This window comes from Larus michahellis, chromosome 4 (genome assembly GCF_964199755.1).
Source record: "Larus michahellis chromosome 4, bLarMic1.1, whole genome shotgun sequence".
Classification (NCBI taxonomy): domain Eukaryota; kingdom Metazoa; phylum Chordata; class Aves; order Charadriiformes; family Laridae; genus Larus; species Larus michahellis.
Window position 1 is genome coordinate 48,402,080 of NC_133899.1, and position 20,757 is coordinate 48,422,836.

Here is a 20,757-nt window from a genome sequence, read left to right on the forward strand (position 1 = left end):
GCCTCCTCCTCCCGCCCGCCCCAGCTTCCTGCGCGCGGCCCCGCGCCCGCGCGCCCGCCCCCGCCGAGCCCCGCGCGCCGGCCGGGCCGGGCGGGGTGTGGGGGGGGAGTGGTGGTGTGTGGAAGGAGGCGGTGGGTTCCTCCCCCCCCGCCCCCGGTGTCCCCCTCCCTCATCCGCGCCCCCCGTCCGGTAGCGGCGGGGCGGTAGCAGCAGCGGCGGGGCGGGCGGGCGGTCCCCCCCCCCCGCCCCGTTCCCCCGGCGCCGCCGCTCCGGCAGAGTTTGGTGCCCTACTTCACTCTACTTTAGTTTCACTCACTTTACATCCGGGCTTTTTCCCTAGGCAATGGGCGCCGCAGCACAGCCCGTTCCTTAGGCAAAGGGAAATAAATTCGCCGCACCGACACGTCAAGTAGTCCCCCTCAGGAGGAGACGCCGAGCCCGCCCTCTCCGCTCACCGCCACCCCCCCGCCCTCCACTCCCCGGCCCGGGCCCGGCCAGCGGGACCCCGCCGCCGTGGCGGGGTGCGGGGCGGGGATGGGCCCGTCGATGCGGGTTTCCCCCCCACACTCCGCTTTCTCCGCGGGTCTCCGGCGGCGGCGGGCCGGGCCGGGCCGGGCCGGGGCGGGCGGGGGCGCGCGCGGCGGCGTGTCGGGAGCGCGCCGCAGGCAGGCAGGCAGGCAGGCAGGCCGGCGGCGGAGGGATCCCGTCGAGCGGTGCTGCGGCCGGGCCGGGTGAATGGGATTGAAGAAGAGTTCAGCTTCTCGGCTTGTTTTTGTGTCACAGTTTCTCTCCTCCTGCGCCTCTCCGGCTTCGTGCCTCCCTCCCCGCCCGCCCCCTCCTCCCCGCCGCAGGAGGAGCCCCCCGCGGAGAGGGGGAAGGAAAAGGACCCCACAGAGGCGAGAGCGAGCGAAGAGGAGGAGGAGGAGGAGAAGGGAGCAACCTACCATCTTCCACTCCCCGCTTAGCTTAAAGAAAGTGAGAGGAGAGGAGAGAGAGAGGCGCCCAGAAGAGGGGGACAGGGAGGCCCGGAGGAGCGGCGGCGCCGGCACCCTCCCCCTATGAAGAAGAGTCCTCCCCCTCACAGAGAGGTCCTGCCAGGGGGACCCCGGCCGGCCCGCACCACCACCGCCGCCGCCAGCAGGGTGTAGTATCCCACCTTTCGGATTCGCCTCCTCCTCCTCCTCCTCCTCCCTGCCTCCCCTTCCTCGGGCGCCGTGTCCCCCCCCTCCCCACACCCCTCCGTCCTCCCCCCCCCCCTCCTTCCCCCGGCGCCGAGGATGGCGGCGGCCGGCCCCGCACTCTCCGGCCAACTTGGCGATGAGGAGCAGCAACTTCGCCGCGGCCCCCGGCCCCTCCCTCGGGGGGGGGGGAGTGGGAGGGCTGGGGAGGGGAGAGAGGGGGGGAGAGGAGCGGAGCGTCCCGGGGCGCCGCCGCGGCCCCCCCCCCCCGGCCTCCCCGGCGGGCGCCGGCAGAAGTTTTGCGAGCGGGAGCGGGAGAGGTGGAGGAGGGTGACACTTGGGGTAAAAGGAGGAGGTGACACATTGGGGTTGGGGGGAGGAGCAGGGGAAGGAGATGACACATTGCACTGGGGATGGGGTGGGGGAGGGAGGCTTATCCCCTCCCCTCCGGTTTCCTTCAGGATGATTATTTCCAGGCCCTTTTCTTTCGGTCGGGTCCTTCGCCGCGATGCTGTCGGGGAAGTTTTATTATTATCTGGGAAATGATGCTGCTTTCCGTGATGGATAATTCCTAGTAAAGCCGCTGCTGCGGTTTTTCTTTTTTTTTTTTTTTTTTTTTTTTTTTTCTTCCTCCCTCTTTCCCCTCCTTCCTTTCATTCGTCTTTGTGGCCCGAGCAGCGCCGGGAAAATTCCGTTTCTTCTGCAACTTGTTATTCAGGAGCCGAGCCTGCCCCCCTCGCCCTGGGGCTGCCCTTCCCGCACAGGTACGGGGCCGGGGGCCGGGGCGCCGCCGGGGTTTCCCACTCCGGCACCGGGGACGGCGACTTCTTTATTTTTATTTTTTCCCTCCCTCCCGCGCCTGTGTAGGTGGAGTGGGGCTCGATGTGGGACTCTGCCATTTGGTATAGTCCACTTGTGCATGCTCCTTTCTTCACTTGTCTTTCTGCGGGATTTTTTTTTTTTTTTGTGGTGGTGTGTGTTTTGTTTTTTCTTTATTATTCCGAGCTTCGCTGTCGGTAGAGATTTTCCCCCAGCCACCTCTGCAGTTTGGTGGGTGCTGGCGGGGTTGTACGCCGAGGTTTTTATGTGAATTCGTATTGGATTAATGCATGGAGCTCTTCATTCAACTTCTTCTCAAGTGTCAAAAAATGAAGCTATGAACAGATGTGTTTCAATATGGAGAGATTTCTAAGTTCCTAATTCTTGGGGGTGGAGGAAAGAGTGCCATTGGAGAGTGGCTTTTGTTTTCGATTGGTGAACAAATGTCATCACATTTCAGTCACGTGCTGTAATATTCTTTGTTCAGCTATCAAAGTATGGTATCTGCTACACCTGTTCCCACTTTTTAATTGTAAGTAACGGTGATTGCCTGCGAATCTTTTAATTGCAGAGAGGAGCATTTCCCCTCTTTCTCCCCCTCCTACCCCCTGGATGTCTGTTTGGGCCCAGGCGCTGAGCTTGACAATGAACTTTTGTTCACTGTGGAAACTGCACGTAAAAAGGTCCCACTGGGGGTGGTGATAACTTGCGTGTTGCGGGAAAGTTGTACGCTGTGATGTGCGGTAGGTCTGAACGCGCAAAAATCAGGTGGGGATGTGCGTTCAGTAATGGCAGGGCTCTGGTTAAGGGGTAGGCTCCTTTGGGCCAGTGAAGTTTTCTTAACTAGGAATGCTGCCGCTTGTTACTGCGTTAAAGGACAGGTACTGCTGTATACCCACATAGATACATACATACATCTTTTATGCTTAGCTGTAGATTTTTCAGGTACCGGAAGTGAAAATATTTTGGCTGTCTGTTTACTTTTTTTTTTCTTCTTTGTTTTTTTTTCATTGTGCTCACTTCTAACAATGAAGACACCTGCTTAGTTTCAGTTTTGTAAGTCGGCTTCCCCTGGCTTTCCTATGCTTGCCTGGAGCTAGCTGGTGAGGCTGGGTATGCTACATAGTGGAGGAACACTTAACTTCGATGAAAAGAGGATTATTCTGAGACTTAATTTGTGAAGAAAATAACATGCTTTTCAAAGCCTTGGGGAAAAAAACCCAACAACTAGAAATCTAACACTCACAACTTCTGCCGGGTTAACATGTAATGCTACAACTTTAATATAAATCTTGTTAGTGATTGTGTATAATATAACTTTATCATTTATAGTTCAATAGTGACATTAAATTACTAGTAAGAACAGGAACTTGAAAGAAAGAAACAAAAAAAACCCTAAATGTGCATAACTACCCATATTAGTTGTGGAAGTTAATTACACTTTAGTAGAAAGATCACAGGCTTTGGGAGTCTTATTTATATCTGAGCATGTTTCATGATAGCTGAATGAAACTGTTTCTTTGGGGCCATTTTTTATTATTATTTTCTAGAAAGGAATTCTGTAGCTCAGTAAATGAAACTTTAAAACTGTATTTTAAAAAAATAGTTGAAGTGCTTCTTGCATGTTTTTAAACCTTTCAACCTTACTGTGGTAGAGAAATTAGGTTATTTTATGATAGTTACATCAGCTAGAAGTTTGAGCTGATACAGAGGGAGTATGAAGCAACCTCTTTATCCATTGGTTTTGTGTTGCATAGTAGCGTGTACAGAGTATCACTTCAAGGTCTTAAGAGACCAGTTGTCCAGCAGAAGGTAGGTACTTGCTCACCGAGTACTTACTACCAGCTGGATGTCAAATATGTCATACCCCCAGTTTTTAGCCATACTGACCTGAGTGACAAGAAACTTGGCGTGGATCCCATTATGGGTTTTAGTGATTTTTAATTTTTTTTTCAGTTAACTAACGGAAAGCTAACTTGTGTAATACGAAATGTTGGGCTACAGAATATTTTGTTATTAATAATTATTTTACCATTAGTCATTGTAAGATTTCCACCTGAAAGCTTTTAATCTTTGCTCTTCTCTGTGTGCATCCTGTACTAGATTTGTTGTGAGGGGGAAGTAGGCATTTGAAAGTGGTTTTCTTCCTTTAGGCAATGAAAATACAAAACTTTCCTTCAGAGAACTTAAAGCGAAAGTAGGAAACTGAAACTTATGCTGCTCAGAGAAAAATGCTGTTGTGTTTTCCAGCTTCAACAGTAAGATCTCTGCTTTCAGTTTAGGTTTTGTAAAGATACCTCTTCACCGTAGGCCATTCAGCTTCGTCTGTGTTTCAAGCATCAGGCCTCAATAGTTCTTATTCCAACTTTAGTTCTCTTTTTTAGAGATGAGGTTTTCTGTGTGTTTGTTAAACATCACTGTAGAAATCGTAATCTAAAAAAAAAATAAAAATAATCCTTGGGCTGGATCTGTACAAAGGAGACAATGTTCCTGGGGTTTTGTCTGTCTCTTTTTTTTTTTTTTTTTCTTCTTTTAGGAAAATAAAACGTGTTTTAATGGTGCCTTAGAAAGTTGTGAAATTCTGTGTGCGGTTGGAAAGCTTCAATAGTGAGCCTGACTATACCTTAGGTTGTTCATGGAGTTTGTTTATAATGGTCAATAATTGCATATGAACACATCGTAGCTGTTCAGTTCCTTTATACTTATTCTCAGAGCCCTGGAGAACTTTATTCAGTCAAATTAATTGATACTACTGGAATTTGTTTACACCAGAGATTTCTCTCTCATTTCAATACTGGTTTGCAAGAACCTTGATGGACTGTCTTATTTTGTATGTTAGGGGCATTTTGTGCGGGTACCAGAAACTCAAGATGAACATCACGTGAGAAACACATGTTGGTGACTTAACCTTTTTACTACTGTTTTGGCTTTGTTGTTTGTTGGTTTTACTTGTTTAAAATCTTCCAGAAAGAACTTCATAGTCTGATAGGGCTTTGATTTTTGGAGGGCCATCACATGGTGATGTGAGCTGTAAAGCAGACCAGCCTTCAGGAGAGGCTCCTTCTGTAGAAGGGGCAGTGCTAAAAACCTATTATTAAGCTTCTAATAGTATTTCTTCACTGTCCCCTTCACCCTTTATGCTCACAACTGTGCAGTCACATGCGTAGCTATATACTAGAAGTGTAAGACTCCACAAAAGGCCTGGCTCCTGTACGTTCGTGAATTGCCCTTGTTCAATTACTCTGTGCCAGAAAGCAGCTCACATCCTGTTTCTGATGTATTTTAACTGCACAAAGGTTATTTAGGAACAAACCATATACTGGAAAGGTGGGGTAGTGTGCAGAAGGGTTTTGAGATGTCTGCTGAATGCAAGGGGCAAGATATTTACTTCTGTACCCTGTAAATAGAGGGTGAACTGAAGGATAGTTTTTATAGGTATCTTACATTAATATTTCATGTTCAGTACAGCACAAAGCCAGTGTCTGGCTTGTGCTGGTGGTAGAGATATGCATTATGCAGGCAAAAAAGAAGTTTATTTACATTGGGGGGGGCGACTTTGTATTTTCTTATTTTCCTTTTTTTCTTATTGCAAATACAGTCTCATATAAAATAAAAAAAAGGCTCTGTGTTTCTTTTCTATTTTAAATAATTTATGGCTCCTGCGCTTTACCAAGTTCCTCATTGGACTAAAACTGTTAAAGTATGATTTTTAAGTTTGTTTCACTCTGTTTTTGTTGTGTCAAAACCTCACAAAAGCCAAGTGGTGAGTGGAGATACAGAATGTCTATAAAATATATCAAAAAATCAAAAGAGTTTTTAAAAATGTACTTAGTGCTGAGGAAAGGTGCACTCATGTGACAATCGGACTTTACAGTTAGAATGATCTGTCCTTAAAATAATTTTTAAAGGTGTAGAAAGTTCTGAAAGGTCCCTTTCTTTGGTCTGAGAGGATTGCCCTGCCTACTGCCCTAACAAAGCCCCAACTTTACCAGACAATCTTTTGTTTTAATACTTTGATCATCCAGGCTTTTGAGGAGAGAATGTGCTACTTGGTATAGGCTTCTCTGCAGCATTTATTTTCTGCTTTACTGTTTACATCATTTCAGTATCTCTGTTGGAATTATCAAGTACCTTTTGCGTTAAAAGCTCTTTGCCTGGGTGGTTTCACCTATTATTCCTTCCCTCTTACCTGAGATTTCTTGTTCACTGTCATTGCAAACACTCACTCTTTGATTTGGAGATATGATTTGGAGGTGTGCTCAAAGCAGGCTTTAAAAAACCCACACCAGAAAACACCCTCCCCAACCCCCAGATACTACTACCCACTCCCCCTCTGCCTCCCAGCCCTAGCCTAATGGTTGTTGTTACTGGTGGGAATGCACTTATAGGTAGTATGTAAGGAGTGAGGCTCTGCTTGATGTGATGAGCTCTGTTGTAGGCCACGTTCACACAGCTTCTATGCTTTTTTTAATGTCAGATTTCTTAAATGTGTGTTTTCCAGATTCTGCCCTTCCACCTGACAGTACTGAGCTGGTAGGACACAAGGGAATGTTACCAAGTTCACTTGCTACAGAAATTGCAGGTGTAATTAGAAATATGTTTTGAAAAAGTAGCCAGTGCATTTCTTGGATGGGAGTACAGATATGAGAATGGTTAAAAACAAACAAGGGCATATTTGAGCCTGTGACTCTAAGATGGTCTGTGCTTAGACTTGGTCTCCAGGGCGGCGAGAGGAAAACTCAAGCAGAGCTCATGGTCGGTTCGGTTTTGTTGTTTCTGCCTCCAAAATACAAGCTGTCAGTACTTGAAAGGAAGAAGAAACATTGATTCCTTCCCTTGTTCCCCTCCAACCCTGCAGATCCAAGTGTTGTTAACTGTATGGATCCTGATGGCAGTGTAGTTGCAAACAGTTAATTGAAGAGATCAAGTGGTATCCTATTGAAGCTTTAAATTGTTTTAACAAAACTTGTGAGTAATCGCAATAATTATTTTCTGATAAGCTGGCTGATAGTAACTATGGCAACAGCTGTCTTTGGCCTATGGACAGTATTGCTGTGTTGACAAAACCTTTAGATGCTCCTGAGGCCTCTTGCCTCTATAGGGAAGTGCATAAGGATGTCTTTCAGGTGACTGAAGTGTCACCGTTTGTCTTTCTATTGCAACAGGACGCCGTCCTTTTCTTGGGTCAGAGTCCTGGTCCTTTTTCTTTTGCATGTTTTTGTGGGTGCTGCCTGCTAGCCTGGAAACACTGCAAAGACTGTCTTGTTCTACAAAGGCCAGTGAAATATATAAGTACTTAGAAGGAATTATATACACATATTATTGCTTTTTAATAGTAATAATCCAGAGCCTGGGGAAAAGGGGGGAAAAGAAAGGGAGACTTACTTACTCATTTTGATCCCTGGTTGTTTCCTTCCTCGATTAAAACCTTCGTAGAACAGACTGGTAGGGGGAGCTGCCCTTCCCTTTACTGAACCGAAGTACAGCGTATACTTCTCTGAGGCCTACGCTGAGATACAGCTATTTAATTTTCAGCTAAGCTCTGCTTCTTTTTGGAAGAGACGCAAGCTCCTGCTTGTGTACGTTTTGGAAATGGAAGAAGAGGGTAATTTGTTTCCAGATTACTAAATTGTGGACAGGGAGAATATGCCCCTCAACAAACATACTTTTCCTATTGATATTCAGAAGAGTACTCTTTAATGTTAATAAATGTAGCTGTCTTGGGAAGAAAAAAAACAAAATTCTTACTGTACTTTAGTATAAAAATGTTAAAAAGCCATGGCCCGTCCTGCATGTTTGAAAGTAGCCAAACTGCTGATTATTTTTTGGGAATTACCAGTTAGCTGATGTGTATTTGTACTGAAATCTTTGTCCTCTTAACTTTGACATATGAGAACTGTTTATCAATCCTGCTTACCTGATGATTCCTAGCAGCAGTCCCCCTGTACAGTGTGTGTATGTTGCCTGCTGGCCCGTGGAAGTGTGCAATATGGCCTACATCTGGTCTCATCTTCAGCAAGAATGTGGCTGGTGGAAACTACAGGCCCCAGTGTGCAGTGCTGTGTTTTTTTGCTGGGTAGCTCGCCTGGATTGCGATACACGAATGCCTCCTGGGACCTGTAGTTTTCGTGAGCAGAAGTTGGAGATTGGGGGTGACACGGGAAAGATGCTGTAATGTTCGAGAAACCAAATCATTATTACCTTATGCACTTGGTCAGCTTAAACCTGTGCCTCTATTACTGTGCAGCAGCACGTATTTTTATTTACCAGTTGCAGGCGGTTTGTAGTTGAGTAGTATGTTTAGAGAAAAGCAGTTGATGAAAGAAGCCTTCCAACTGCCTATGTGTTTTTGTACAAAGAATATATTAATAATTGCCCTAATACCTGACTTGATCTGTGATTGTGAGCATCCTGTCTGATACTCTGGGGATTTTTAATCTTTCAAGGCAATGTTATGGATGAAAACATTCGGCAGAAGGAGGCTTCCACTGCTGGCAATGTGTCTGCCATGTTCTCCTTTCAAACTGCCACCCAATGGTTGGGGTGGGTTTCTGTCGAAGTGAAAGGGGATTTGAATGGCTTTTTTACCTGCCGAGATCCTGTGTCTTGAGGTTGAGCCATGAGGTGGTCACCTCGTGCAGGGGAGCCAGTTTGCATTCCTGCGGTGGGAGTTGGTGACATCAACTGGTAGCCATGGAGACGCAGGGTCTCAAACCCAGGTAGGGGCAGGTGCCACCAGTAATGGAGCCCATCCCCTGGTTTGTGTCCCATGCCCTGACCACTGCGCTCGAACTTGCATCGTACTCGCGTCAAAGAAGGTGAAGTGTTTCCAGAGTAGGGGTAGAGGAATAGTAACTTTCAGAATGCTTTTTTTTTTTAATATCTGTAAGAATCATGTGTGTTCATGCAACGTGTTAATTAATAACGTTCAGTGGGATTTGCTAAAGTTAACGTGGATGTTAATTTGATTTCAGTTGTTAGGCCAGTAACAAGTGTAGTGTTTGCTGTAGTCTCATGTGCCATGTTTTGGATATTGCGGTTGTCTTCATTTTTAAGTGCGCAAATGCTTAACTTTAACTGATCCAAATCAATTTCTTTGTTCTTGAGTTTGTGTGAGATAATAAGAACAAAAAGGTTTATATTTAAGTGACAAATAGTATGAAATAAACCTGTTTGATGTTTTTGGAGAAACTAATCGGAGCTCCAGGCTTGCAAAAAGTAATGTGTATTTTACTTTTAAATCCCACAGAACTCAGAGAGAATATCTGGATGCCTAAAATCTGAACCTATATAAGTAGAAGAAGGATCAAGACCTCCAAACTTCTAATGTTGGAAAGTAGCTTTGTTGTAATCACCATAATTAGCTTATATCTAGGTGTGGGTGGCAAAATTCTTTTTGTAGTGTCTGGAAATTCCACTCAATATAAACTTAGAGTTCACATTTGCTTCATAATTGTGTGGAAAAAAAACAAAAACAAAAACCCAAAACAAAAACCCCACCACTACAAACAACCAACAAACCCAACCAAGCAAAAAGTTGTTCTCTCCTTCACCTGTACAGATTATAAATATGGCAGATATTTGGGTGGTAATAGCTTCTTTGAGGCAGGGAATGTATTTTGTCAGCACTGATGCATTGTACACGCTGTACATTGCTGACACTTCTGTTTAAAACTGATATAAAAATGTAAATCTATACAGAGATTAGTCTAAAACCTTACATATGCTGTAACTGTAACAGAGTTTGTAAACAATTTGTAATAGAGTCTTCTTTAAGTGTTCCCAGCCCCTTCACAGCCCATGTGGACCAAATTGATGACAGGACACATGGTTAGCTGAAATAGTTACTATTAGTATATTGACAGGATTAGAAGGGCTGTCATTGTTGCCGTGCAAGGATGAAATTCCCTTTCATTGACTGATTTGGACTACACAACAGGCAGGAGAAGAAACCAAGGTAAATCTATATGTAGTGGAACGATGATGTATCTTGTCCTTCAAGGACATTTTACCCTCTGTAGAGAGCCTGTGACAGTGCCCTTTGTAACGCTGCTGTATCAGGGTATTCTAGATAAGGAACGTGGGTAATACGGATGTACAAAAGGGGTTTGATGCGTAGTTGCAAAGGAAGAACTCTTCTATAAGTACTTCTTATCTCGTAAGAGCAAATGTGTCCTCATCTGGAAGGAAATCCTGGCCCTGCTCAAGTCGATGGGAAGCTTCCCAGTTGAATCGAGAGTACCCAGGATTTCATTCTTTTCCCCCAGAAAGGTAGCTTTAAGTGGATTTTGCAGGGCTGAAGCACTTGATAAACTTTGAAGAATCTGGCCTCTGTTTAAGATGCTGCTGCTGGCCCTTGGGGGATTTCCCACCAGGTACTTTGTCTCCAAGTGTCTGTTCGGTTTCTTTAAAAAGTGGATAATATTGAGCTCCTGTAACGCTTTGTAAGAACTTGGAATCTATTTATTCAGGGCTTTTGCTTAATTTGCTAACACGACAAAATTTTATGTGAAAGCCAAAAATTAGTCCTTGATGTATCCAAGGAATAGTTTTTGTCTTTGTCTCTCCTTTCTTTCCAGTGTGACAAAACTGCCCCAATTGAGATGATCAGTCTGAAATTTGAATAACCTGAGTTGTGATGGATTAAAACAAACAAAACCCCAACAAAAAAACAGCCCCCCCCCAGCTTTTTCATGACTTTATAAAAGGACTACAATGGTCTATATTACTAATAACAAAGCTTTTTGCTAATTTGCATCTAGCTGGAGTTCCAGATACCTTACTGTTTCATTGCTGCTTAGCTTGCAGTAATTGTTTCTGATAAGCATCTTTATCAAGTAAATCTATTGTTGTGTGTAGTATGAATTTGCTGTATTAAGGATGCTCTTGTCAGTGACCCCAAACAGAAAGGATGTGGCTACCTGAGCTTCCCTCATTACCCTTTCAGAGAGTGCATTCTGGTCAGGAATAAATTGTGAACACCAGGTACCTGTCCTTGAATCAGCTGCAGTTCTTCTTCCAAGGAGGAATCCCACCATTCGCAGAGAGTCCTGCTGAAATCAGTGGATTTATCACCACAAAACTTGTTTCAGAATCAGAGATTTAGTTTCTGTTTCCCACCTGTTTTTGCGTATTTCACCAGCTCTACTTTTCCTCTGAATTTAATGCTCTAAATGTGGAAATCTCCACCCTTCACATAATTCTTATCCCGGTATGGCAATTTCTTCTTGACTTAAAACTCAGTGTCTTCTCCCACCTTACTTCTTGCAGGAATTATGTTTGGATGTCTGGATGTTGATGCAGAACTCTAATAGATTGTGTGGTGTTTAATTTAATCAAACAGTTTTGCCTGTGATGGTGAGCTGCAGTTTTTGCAGCCAGTCAAAAACTGATGATGTTGGCCTTGTGAAAGGCAGGCTCCAGGTTAGTTCCTCGCTGTAGTAACAGTATCTTCTCAGCTGCAGAGTTGATTAGTTCAGCATAGGTCTATAGCTCTGTGAATACCAGTACCTCAGGTTGTTGTTTTGCACCGACGTTGTCATTGCTACAAAATTGCATGAGCGAAAATACTGATCTTAGGTTTGTTCCTTCCTGATGTAAGATAAGCGTATATGATTCCTTGAAAGTTGGAACTTTTTCTGTTTTCCTTTTTCTAACTTAATCTACCCTTCTCTGCCCATGGTTGGTTTTGTCCAAAAGTGCTGATTTTTTTTTTTTTTCCTTATGCCAAGTATATTATTAACATAGAGGATGATTTCGTCTTCATGCATATAAGCCTTCTTACTCTAAGACTTTTGAAAACTTAAACTAAGGAAGGGGACAAGTATCTGTTAAATCTATGTTTGTTCTGTGTAGAAAGTACTATATATGAGACATGCATGTATTTTATTTTTGGGTATATCGGAAACTCCTGCAGCTTCTTCAGGAACTGTTGCATAATATGGGAAAGGCGGTAAATATTATCTGCATATTTTTTCCGTAATTTTTGCCATTTTCCCAAATATGCAGGATACATTTTAAGCCTTCAGTTATGCAGCCTCCATTGTGTTACAATTAGATTTTGTTTTCTCTACGTTGCTTTCCATGCTGTGACCTTCGGTAGTCCCATAGGCAGTAAGGCTCGTATGGGCTTCTTGGGGATCAGAAGTTGTATTTGAAGGGACTTAAAAATCACACAGTAAACTTCCATGTATGTTTCTGGTCCTCATACGGCTTTTGTTCCCCTGTACCGTGTAATAACCAGAGTCTAAGTTGAGAGGACCCGGGCTTTTTCTCAAAGGAGTTTTAAAATGGAAAATAAAAAAAAAGCCATCCTTGAGCAGCAAGGAGAGGAATATGTAAGTATGATGTAATGAAAGGAGCACATGAGAATTTCTTGTGTGTGTGGAGAGAGATGTGTTTAAACATCTCTTCTAGCACAGCAATAGGACCGTTAAAAATCTGGGCATTAATTTTTAGGTAACAGAATTTGTTTAAAGAGTAACTTTGCAAAGAAGTTGACGTGGTGATGGGCACCGCACTGATACCACAGTAGTGCTCGGATTGTAAACGCATCATTGTGAGTGTTGGTCTTGATACCGCGGTCCTGCGGTACTAATTTAGTGCCCAGCGCTATTTTGTCTCATCTTAGTGTCTGCTGTTATGGTCAGCCTTCTTGCCCTGTGGTGGTTGTCTCCATCTCCTAGAACAGTGTTGGAGTGGAGCTGTTGTATACGTGGAACCAGTAGGTTCCAGGAGGGCGGGTGCAGGATGTAGTGGTGTTGGTGTGAGAGGACGTGAAAGAGGAGTGTCCCCCAGCAGCATGTTACTGCCTTCTTTGGGTGAAGCCCTTGGGAGATAGGTTGTGGCTCCTTGTGAATAAAAATAATTTGAGGGAGAGGGAAAATTGACTGCCACCAGCAGCCTACTTCAAACTGCCAATCCTTCTGTTTAGAAAGTGTAATCATACCTTGCTTCACGATATCCTTTCACTCTCTTGTCAGCATTGTGAAAGTTTAAAATGGTATTGCCTTTCAGTTGGTTATATTAGCCACCGAAAAAGGATAAATCTACAGTTTATTCTTATTTTAAGTAAACAATCAGTTAAAACTCTATGGCAATCAGTGCAAGTAAAAATGTTTGGCACACTTTGTTTTTCTTGTAGCTGGTCTACTTTCATTGTACAGCAGTCTTGCACTCAGCTTTTCTTCCATTAAACACTAATTGTATACTTACGTGATTCCATGTTAGATTGGCACAGTGATTCAGTGTTATGTTTATGTGATATAGCGTGCAAATCTTACTTTTATTGAATAATCATGGTTTTGAGAAGAAAGGAACTTCTATTAAGTGTATGGTTACTTGAATTCTTCCTTTCAGATTAGTGACTACCATCCGTACTCCCACACTGAGTGTGACTACCCCAGCTACAAATACCATTCTCCAGATGCTACAGTTTCCATTTGTGTGCTTTTGAGGAGAAGGAAGGAAAAAAAAAAAGGCTTTTAAGGGGTAAGGAGGGAGAATATAATAAAAGGGTAAAGGAAGACAGAATCTGAGGTTGATATTGGTGCCTATATATTTACAGGGAGCAGCGAGAGTGCCAGCTGACTGGAATGTAGGGGAAGGAAGATCAGAGCACATCAGTGAAATAATTTTGGAGTGCTTCCTGTTGACTTGTTAATACTGCATGGAATTTGGCCCAGGCAATCTGCTGTTGTGAATCAGCATAGTTTATTCACTTTGAGTATAGGTGTGCCTGTTATTATTTGAGAATCTGTTCCACTTGAAAGATAACAGGTCAGCCTGGTAAGTAGTACTATTCCCATGTTTCAGATTAGAAACTGAGGCAGAGAGAAATTGATTTATTCTGTATTGCGGTAAATTTATTGGAGACCTTATCTAGCAATGGTGGCCCTTGCTTGTGTGTTTAATCCAGTAAACTGCTTGCATCCTTCAAGTCCTAAATTTTGTTACATTGTAAACAAATGAGCCTAAAAATGATTTACTGATTTAAGTATGGATGGTGTACCAATAAGTAGTGCTTGCCCCAAAGGAGGTGAGATTCTTGTAAAGTGGTTCTACAAAATAAAGTACTTTGTTTTTGAAGTTTTGAATGGTTTTTTTAGGTTATCTTGGGTTGAAGGAAAAGTGGAGTTTTGAATGGGGATGTGAGACCTTCTGGCACACAGGGGACATAATGATTAGTAAATGTGAAATTTGAAATCCAGTGAAATTGGAGTTGCATAGGTGAACGCTGGTGCCAAGAAACAGTCCTGCGTTAAGTTCTGCAGAACCTGAAAAAAATACAGGAAAAAAGATGATGGTGGTGGTTATTGCTGTTGAAATGTGGTACAGTGGTTTTTTTGGTCCACCTTTCTAGTTCCCTTGCATTATGCTGCAATTAATACAAGAAATTGCATATTACAATGTAGGCATGATTGTTTTTACAGGTACTGTTACATGGGCACACATCCTAAATATATCCAGAGTGACGGAGTTAAGGTGAGTGCTTACATTTACCAAATTGAAACATCTCCAGAATGTGCTTTGTCAATGACCAGTATGTGAATGAGGTTCCAGTATTGCAGACTGCATTATCCAGACTGCATAATGTCACTGTTTCTGTAACATACTTTCTGACTTAACATAGGACTTAACATAGCTAGTTGTGTGTAGCGGTTTAATGTGCAGCAAAAGTAACACTGAGTAACTAGTGTCGTCAGTGCCGAAGTTTTAACCACTTGTTAAAACTATTCTTTGTACAGTTTATGTGAGCAGAATTCTCCCATCCTCCCAAGTGAGTACTGTTCAGGGACAGATATCTTGTTCTGTTAATTTGGACAAACCCCTTTTCCAAGTGGAAAATCAGCAGAGTCAGCAATACCCACATTTCTACATCTGTCCCAGTTGTCTGGGTCCAGCATTGCTTCCACTAACTCCTTTGGTCCTGCTTAATAAAGATGCTATATTCCAATGCAAACATGAAAGGTATGACTCCCTTTTTGTTATATGCCTTGATGTCTACTCTAAATAGCTCACTTAAAGGTGTGAGTCTTGTGCTTAGAACCTCATGTGATTCATTCTGTGACTACACGTGGCATTAGGCTTTTAGGCTCTGGTGGGATATTGAATCAGGATCTCTTAAATGCATGTCTCTTGTTCTGGAATATCTCCAGTTAGAACCCTTAATGGCACTGCTTGTGGTGTCTACTGCTGTCTTAGTGTATTTGTGCAGCTCAGGAATGTTGGCATATGCCCCTCTAGTGTTTCATTAGAGTTGTTCATGGTTTGAGACTCTGGTTCTGCATAAGCCTGGGGTTGACTTTCAGCAATAAGCTGGTTTAGTACAGTCTCTTTAGAGAGTTGTTTTTATGTTGTGACATCTCAAATCTGTAACAGTGGAGACAGCTTCAAGGCCAAACACAAGGCAACTTCAGTAACTACCGTGTCTCATTTGCTACTCTATGATGTGACTTCTGTGAAGTAGTATTCTGGTTTTGGTGATCTCTTGATTTATAGATGGGTGTAATAAAACTTCCTGGAATATCTTCTTGAGTTAACAATTTAGTGATGGGCACGTTTCTCCTGTTCATGTGCATTTAGTCCCACTTAAATCACCACTGCTTAATGAAATGATGTTTCTAAAGTAGTTCTTAGGTTTATTGCCTTGGCATTAAAGGTCTGAGATCCAAAGAGATTGTGCTGGCTTGCACTGCTTTTTTTCAGAGAGAAGACTTTGAATTCTTGTACTCCATGTTGCCAAAGGAAGCAGTTCTGCTTCCTATGCAAGTGTCATGGAGATGTGAAGTAAACCAACATGAGAACTGTATTACATCTGAAAGGTCAGCTTGCATCATCACTAAGACCAATGGCTCAGGGTTGCAGGCAAATGGGCATAAATTTGGAGTCATCCATACAGTTGTCCAGTTCTTCTTTCATCTCCATGCAGCCTAATGTGTGAGAAGAGAAGATGCATCAAAGTCATTGCCTCTATTTTAGAATCTATTGGAATCAACTGAGTTTTCCTGTGCAAAAGGAGTATCAGCAGATATGGGGGAGAGCAGAAACTCCCCTTGAACTTAGGAGGGGAGTAAGAAGAGCAGCATTTTTATTTATTTTTTTTTATTGTGAGCAAAAAATGTGAATGATACTTGAGAAGTTTCTTGATACTGCTTGGAGCTCTCTTATACCTTGCTTAGTACTATAATTCGCTCTCAGTGAGGGATGGGGCACTTCAGAAAAAAACTTTCCAAGTTGCGTATCTGGAAGACAGATTATGCATCTGTGATAGGCTTTACTGGTGTGATGGAGAAGAGAGATATATTGCCCCATGGATGATCAGCAGAAGCACTGAAGCATGCGTAAACTTGGTACACACACATATGTTATGATTAAATCTTCTTGCATTCCTCTTGGGGATACCAACAAATTCAACCTGAAACATTCAGCCTATGACGGCGTGGCGTGAGGAAAACATCTAGTAAATTTGAAGTTCCCAACTACAAATAAGAGTGCCAATTTCTTTGAATTGTTAGTTTGTAGTGCTATTTGTTGCCTGTGTAGTTTGCACAAATGATCTTTAGGATGACAGGGGCATTATGTTGCTGTTTTCTTTCAGCAGGAACAACTTCAATGCTATTATTGGCCTAGATAACAACCCCCCCTCCCAAAACAAAATGAAAGAACCTCAAACCAACCTGTGTGATTCCGTAAGCAGAAGGTTATTTAAATAACAAAATCATACTACCCCCTATGTGAAATGAAAACAAAATGTAGCACAGCCTGAAATTCTTCTTTTGTTGTCTTTTTGTGTGACTTGAGAGATTTCTCATGCAAACTGGATTGTGGTCAGCTTTCTCACCAGTGTAGCTGAGCAATAATTTTATTGAGGCAATGTGTGCATCTTTGTGAAACTGATCACAAAGCTTCTGCTCTTTCTTATACGTTTTTATCCCTGATACTTGCTTGTTCCTGATAAGGACGATAAGCTTATTGAGTACATCCATCTTCATCTTACTGCCTACAGCAATACCGAAAGGTGGTGTATACCGGCCACTTGCTTTATTTTCCATACCCATTGTAATTTGGGCTCTAGAAAATGAAACTTCTGTGTTTCTCACAGATTGAGACCTGCTTGTTTATCCTACATGGCTTTCAGCTTGGCTATCTTCAAATGCTCATCTGTCAGAAGAGAAGGAAGCTGACAGTGATGAGAAAGCAGACATTCACCAAATTGTTTAGGTAGTGCTTTCTAGCAGGATTAACAGTACTTCCCAGCAGAATTCTGTTCGATGTTTGTCCTGCACCTCAGCTTGGGGTTATGCATTTTCTGCGACAGTAGTACTTCTTCAGCTAGACTTCCTTGTTAAAAAGGAGAGCATCCAGTACTGCTCCAGGGTCAGACAGGACCTGATGACTTTGGCAAGTTCAGTTTTCTTGGAGAGGAGTCAGACATACATCTACATGTTCCCTTTGAATCCATTGGTTCAGGAGATCTTTCCTCTGGTCAGCTGGGAGAAAGCCAAATTGTTGCCAATCTGAAATGGATCTTGGCAGTTTTTCCAGCAAACATCCATGGCTTATGTGTAGTACTGCTTTCCAACTTTCTGGGCCTTTCTCTGTTAGGAGAGACTAACTGCCTGAATCTCCTTGGGTTGACATCCTGATTAGTGAGGGGCTTATAGGAGAATTTTTCAGTAGTCTGATGGGTTATGTAAAAAACAAAAAAAAACCCCACACCCTTGAATGCTTAATGATGTCTTTATTTCATTGTTGCATTATGTTACACAATAAGCACAAACCAGTTTGATTTCTGCTTCAGAAGTTACAATTTCTGCTTTTAACAGTACATGCTTGAATTATAGCCCGGTTTGTTTACCAGAAGAACCAACGTCCAGAACTACCCAGGACATATACTGGTATGGCTGCTCAACGTGATTAAATGTAAGAACTAACATACTGTGCTGGACCAAACGTCCATCTAATCCAGCATCTTGCCTTTATCAGTGGCCAGCAGCAGCAGCTGACTGAACGGCGTAGGAAATGGGTGAATTCTGTCAGCTGCTGAAATATTAACAGTAAATTTCTGACAGACGCGTGTTTAGCTGCTGCCTGAGATGGAAGCTACATTTGGGCTATTGCAGTGTGAATAGCAACATCAAACTATTTATAGGTGAATTTGTTTGCTGGCTTTTTGAACTCGTTTATGTCTGTGGCTTCCATAGTGTTCCACAGCAGCGAGTTCCATGCAGTTTAACTGCATTTTCTGTGTGCGTGGTGGGTTGATATGAGAAAAATAGTTTCATTTGTTTTAAATGTGCTCCCTAGTTGTCATTCCTCTCTGTACCATTTCTAGCTCTCCCCTTTTTGAGGTGGGGCAGCCAGAATTACGTGTAGCGTGCATCACAGCAGAATGTTCCCTGTTTGTTCTTTTTCTAATGCTTTCTGAGATTTTTTTTTCTGATTTCTTGCTGCTGGGAGTTGAACTGTTTTGCTTGCAATAATCTCAAAATCTTTTTTGTAAGTAGTAATGCCTAGTTTAGACTCATCTTTGTGTATTTATAACTAGGGTTATTTTTTCCTCTGAGTATGCTACTTTGCACTTGTCGACACAGGACAATATCACAACAAATGAAAATCAGTCATTTGGTATTATCAGATCCCCTATAACTCTTTGAAGTTTGCTTTAATTTTAACTATCTGCAATAACGGAAAGCACCATAATCTCTACAACCTCCCTTTTTGCCAGATCAGTTAAAAGTAGGTTCACAGACTCAACCCTGATCCTTGTTATGGTACCTTCCCTGCGTTTTGAGTGTCTAGTGTTTTCTTTATTTTTAGTCTTTTAATATATTCTTAAGAAGGGCAAGGTCCTCTTACGAATTTTGCTCTAAGGTGATGTGAGATGTACAAATCTGTTTGCCGCCTTTTTGTTTTTGATGCAACGTGGTGTATGAACTTTTTGCTGTTCAAGATGTGTACATTCCAAGGTCCCTATTCTTTTGCTTTGAAGTTGGGTGTCCAAAAGCTTCATTTCATTAAGATTACAATCTGCTATATGAATGCTTAGATGTGTGTTCCTCAGAGATGCGAGATTTTTTTTTAATTTTTTCTTTTCCTAATGCTAGTTTAAATGGCCAGTGAGTTGTAAGCTTAGTACTGTGAATTATATCACCTCTTGTAGGTAGTGGTATTCCCTGCCTCTTTTTTTCAGTTCTTTCCTCTTCCAGTTTGTGGAAGTCCCTGTACTCCATTTTTAACTAAGTCTATCATGTTTTTGTTATGACTAGCTATAAGTTTATGTTTTTAATAAATATCAAGAATCCGCTGCTTATCTCCTTTTGTGGTGTTTTGGTTTTTTTTTTTTTGTCATAGTAGTAGGATTTTCATAGTTTTTGTTTGAAACTCTGGTTTCAAAGCCAAAACTTGTTACTCACACAGCATTGATCTCAATGAGGGATAGATATTACGGTCAGTTTTAAGGCAGTTTGGCTGCCAGGCAAAGGGCATATGTTAACCCTCACAGCTTTAATCCTCGTTTAACTGGAACATCTCAGTTTGATTTTTTTTTTTTTTTTTTTTTGGTGGTGGTGGGGCAGAGTTTGTATTAACTAGTTGAATTTACAGGAAAGTGGGAACAGACACTTTTCAGAGAAGAAGTATTGTTAGAAAGTAATGCTGCTTTTGATATTGTGCTTCCACATGTGAATTTACCTTTCCCTTGCTGCTCTAAGTATTGATTGGGGATTAAATAATTAGACTGACAGAGTAGTACATGTGTTCTTATCATATCTGAGGGGCAGGAAGAAGGGCTGTGACAGACACTTCTGTCCAGAAGACTTCTAGCCCGGAGGGCAAGAAGACTAATGCTTCATGTATGAACATGCAGATGTGACATCCAGACTGTAACAATTTGCCTGCTGTAGGGATTGCATCCTTTACTTCAGCTTTGCTCAGTGTGTATGGATTGTGTGGTTTTTCACATATCTAGGTGGTTTAGATTATTGTTGAGGGAAATCAGTCCCCTCTCAGCTTCCTTGCTGTTTGTGTGTTTGGCAATTTGAATTATAATTTTACATTATTATATTCAGAAGCTCTTAGCAGCTTGTGCTCTTGTGTGGGTGCATGCTTGTGATGCTTGGTAAGTTGTGGGAAAAAAGATATATTTTTTTTTTGGTTAGTATTAATCTGTTGTGGAATTTGAGCGATTTCTAGCGTACTGTGTGACTGCAGCAGGAACTTGGTTTAAGCAAAAAGTTTAATTCCTAAAAGCTACTTGTATAAAATTTTTGTGTAGATTTTGGAAAAGCAGAACTGACAGTTTTACATGCTCATGAATGAGAAGTCTGAATAATATGTTTTGGTTTTGTAGCATGTGTAACCTAAGCAGCTGAAGCTTGTTTTGGTTTTCTTTCTCTACCTGGACAAACCATTGTTTTGTGTATTAGTGAACTTTACTCAGGCAGTTCTACAAACATGCAAAGCCAAGAAATGAATACTTGCATTGTTATGAACCTGGTATCATTATTAATTGTGTGTTTATATTTGGAAGGTGACTTGACAGATGCTGTTCAAATGAACTAGTTCTGAAATTGGCAGCACGTGCTGCTGCTGATCCCAGGGTCCTTTGGTCTATTCACTAAACCACCATCCTGTCCTCTTCAGAAAAAAAAAAGTACTTCTTAGCATTCTGCCTTCTTCCGGTAGTGTGTGTGTGTGAAAGGATGATATACAAGCCACTTCCCCCACAGAATCTGTGCCAGGTATTATGTGCTTGTTA

At 42.4% G+C, this 20,757-nt stretch overlaps 1 protein-coding gene across 20 annotated transcripts in view; it reads left to right on the top strand.

Moving 5' to 3' along the window:
• Positions 1-559: 559 nt before the first annotated feature.
• PHF21A (PHD finger protein 21A) overlaps positions 560-20,757 on the top strand; it is a 134,465-nt gene continuing 114,267 nt past the window's right edge. For 4 of the 20 annotated variants that reach the window (XM_074584529.1, XM_074584536.1, XM_074584534.1 and 1 more), the window contains exon 1: positions 561-1,142. The gene's annotated coding sequence lies outside the window, so the exon portion shown is untranslated. Of the gene's footprint in view, positions 1,143-1,506; positions 2,530-13,355; positions 13,785-14,428; positions 14,481-20,757 lie in introns of those variants that run through there. The other 16 variants (XM_074584515.1, XM_074584532.1, XM_074584526.1 and 13 more) reach the window with 10 other exon arrangements.